Below are 3,931 nucleotides of genomic sequence, written 5' to 3'. Positions count from 1 at the left end.
GTACTATGGCTGGTATTTTCAAGGGTGGGTCTATAGTTTAGAGAGCTATATTGTGGTTTTTGCCCTGAGGCTATCTTCTTCACTTCTTGTATTTAGGCTTTCAGAGTTTACTCTTTGGCCACATATTATTTACACCTATTTCTAATGACTAAAATAATCTAAATTTAGTCTTTCTCTTTCTCCTCTGTGCATTTTTGAGGGGTACTATTCCACAGTATTTGGGGGTGGGGGAAATATAGCCTGAGATATTTTTACTGACAATTTTATCATAAATATTAGTAAATATCTTTTTTCTAAAAGCTAATTTAGAATATTGGCTGATAATAAGTAGGAAACACATGAGTGGGAGCTAATAAGCAATAGAACTAGAATCCCTAACCCTTCAAAATTAACCCTATATACTTGGAGAAGTAATGACATACCTTTTAGGATCTTAAATTCACAATGTTAGTGGAAGTTATGAAATTATAAAGCACATGTTTGTTCACGAAGAGAAGTATTTAGAAAAATGTGTCAAAGATCACATCTATAGCTTAAGTTTTAACCCACAGCTATTTTTGCAGATTCCTTGTAGATGCCTCCACTTTAAAGGACATTTGACCTTCTTAACATGAGTTAGAGTCAAGCTACTGCTAAAAAATTCTAGCATAATTAATTCTGAAAAGGAAAAGTAGATTGAAATTTCTGTTATCTAGACAAAGACTTGTAGATAAATGGACAATCAACAGAGCTAATGTATTATGCTATGTATCTTAAAGAGATAATGTATATGGATAACAAGTTGTACCACAACAGAACTCATATCCCCAATTGTGGAGAAGGTCATGGGTCATATATGGTTCCAGGAAATTGAAGAATCTCTTTGAAATTTTAGTTCTATGTAAGCCAGAATCACATGGTCTATGACATTAGTTCATATTGTTGCTCTTTGAAAGTCAGAGAAGAAAAATAATTATAGTCAGTCCTAGAATCAGGAAGTCTGGTAAAATCAAGTTAACAAGAATTTTTAAAATCCCAGCTGTGTGCTAGGCCAGTAAGTGTCAGAAATGTAAAGAAAAGTGAAAATATTTCATGTCTTGAAGAGGCATATAATTAAATGTTGGAGAAAATATATAAGGTATGTATGGAAATTGTTGTTGTTCACTCACTACATTCATATCTGAATCTTTTTGACTCCATTTTCTTGACAAAGATAGTAGAATAGTTTGTCATTTCCTCCTCTCAATAATTTTTCAGCTGAAGAAAATGAGGCAAGCAGGGTCAAGTGACTGGATAGGAAAAACATTGGAAAGAGAAAACTTTTAGAAAGTCATTGGTGTAACCCAGGAAAAAAAATGAGCTAGGGTGAAAGTTATGTGAGTTGAAAAAAAAGACAGATGAAAGAGATATTGTATTGGGAGAATTGGACTATGTGTAAGGCCAGTAAAGTTCCTTTTAACTGAGTTTCTGTGACTCAGACTTGGTGATTTATAAGGACCAATCATTTGATTTTAAGGTAACTATCTGAAACTAAGCAAAAGTGGGAATCTCCTGCTCTCTTGCACTTTACTTTTTAATGTTAGTAAAATAAATATTATTATGTCAAGCACTATTTAATTATGTAAGCTACAAACAACTGGAAGATAAATATGTTCTTAAACTTTTGTTTAGTCATATGTATCTCTTCATGACCCCATTTTGAGGGTTTTCTTTCCAGAGATAATATAGTGGTTTGCCATTTCCTTCTCCAGTTCCTTTTAAAGATAAGGAAAATGTGGCAAACAGGTTAAGTGACGAGTCTGAGGATAGATTTGAACACCCAAAGAAGAATTTTGTTGACTCTGGGCCAAGCATTCTATTCACTGTTCCACATAGTTGTCCAAAAAAAAATAAAAACTAAGTCTTATAAGCAGATTCGAAGAAAATTGGAGGTAAACAATGAGTTAAGGTTTAAATTGTAGAATGGATACACATGCCCATAATGAAACCACTAAACAAAGCTATGGTCTCTTCGTCTATTTTGTGCATGTCTATTGTGAGATAAGGTCTATCATTTCCCCTTAACAGCTCTACTTAGTAAAAAAACTGTCTGGTTACAGACTTCCAAATAATGAACAAGGCTTAAGCAGGATGTCTTTGGCACAATCGCCTTTGAATTTAGGCAGTCATACTGCATTACTTTGCTAAACTGTGTGGTCTTTTGTGACAAATTTATAAGAGCAGGTTTGTATTATCCTAATGACATTGCATGATAATGTTCTTCAATATGAAAACATGAGTCTATTAGAGGGAACTTGATGAAAAAGAGGCACTATTTGTGTAAATCATCTTGAAAGTTTGTCTTGCACAGCATACTTACTTATGCAGCTCAAGGTCATTGACTACAAGCTGTTTTACCCCCTCTCTATCAACCCAGATCTCACAGCTGGAGTTGTATTTTATAATGAAACTATGAAAGGTCTGTAGCAACAACTACCAATTTCTTTAGCCCTCAATATCCCTAGTGGAAGATAATAAGTTCCCTTATATTTGGATGTTTATTCATATGATGGAGACAAAATGAACAAATAAATGAATGAAAAATTGGGAGATGGGAAGAGAGGAGGGGAAAAATACATTTATATAACAATTACTATGTGCTAAGCATTGTGAGATTCATATTGCAGAGAGGGGTACAAACTGCTGAGAGGGATTCAGGCTACAGCACAGAATTCCATAGAGCCCCCCCACAGAACTCTAAGAAAGGGGGCAGTTAAAGACAGTTGGAGCCCTGGGATAAGAAGACAGGTCACCAGGCTTGCTGGTTTTTAGTCCTGGGTTGGTCTTGGGGCTTGGGGCTTGAATCTGAGCAGAGCCATTTAGTTCATGACTGCCAAGCTGTTTTACTTTGGTTAGACATTCAACAACATCACAGTCTACCTTAGTTTAGTTATCTTGATATAGAAGAAGAATATTTATAGGGTTAGAGAGTGAATAAGTCATTCAAAATACCTTATTCCCTTTGGGGGGAGGGACTGCTTTGACATAACTGTTTGAGGGTTTCCCTGACCTTATCAATACTTATCCATCTCCCATCCTTCCCATTCCCAGCTATCATTAAACCTTTTATCAACTGGGAGCAGTGCCTAGATATATATTTTGGGGATATACTCACAACCTCCTCAAGCCAAGTTCTTCCTATTTGTAGCCCAGAAGTTAATCCTAACCTCTGTGCCTGTGAGCTTCAAAGACATCAAGCTTCTTCTATTCTATCCTGTGGAGAATAATACAGAGAAAGAAATAATCACAAGGAGTGTGCCTTTCTCCACTTGCCATCTTGGCCCAGACTTTCCAACTGCCTATTGGGAGGGGGGGAAGTGAAGGAGCACTTTGACAAGATCCTTCCCCTCCCTTCCAGTCACTCTGCTTGTGGGTGTGTCCCTCCATTGACCAAAGGATTAGGAAGATTTGATTGCTACTGACCCCTGTCATCTTATAGCTTCCTAAATACAACAGCATTTAAAAATATAGTAACATTTGATCATCATAACAACTCTGCAAGGTAGATGCTATTATTGTCCTCATTTTGCAATTTAGGAAACAGAGGAATCAGAAATAAAGTCACTTGACTGGGACCACACCGTCAGTAAGTTCCTAAGGTCAGTTTTGAATCCTTATCTTCCTTGATTTGAGGCTCATTACTCTATCCAAATTGTTTAAGCATTTAAGTGCTACTATGTGCAAAACATCACTAACCATTTAGTTTTATACCATATGATTCACACTGATTAAATAAATGATCAATAATTCAGATCTGCATATACCATGTCTACTTTGTTCTTTCATGACTGACATTATTCTAGGAATTATACAGTGAAAGAAAGAAAGAAAGAAAGAAAGAAAGAAAGAAAGAAAGAAAGAAAGAAAGAAAGAAAGAAAGAAAGAAAGAAAGAAAGAAAGAAAGAAAGAAAGA

Source organism: Gracilinanus agilis, chromosome 4 (assembly GCF_016433145.1).
Source record: "Gracilinanus agilis isolate LMUSP501 chromosome 4, AgileGrace, whole genome shotgun sequence".
Classification (NCBI taxonomy): Eukaryota; Metazoa; Chordata; class Mammalia; order Didelphimorphia; family Didelphidae; genus Gracilinanus; species Gracilinanus agilis.
This window is presented reverse-complemented; position numbering follows the sequence as displayed.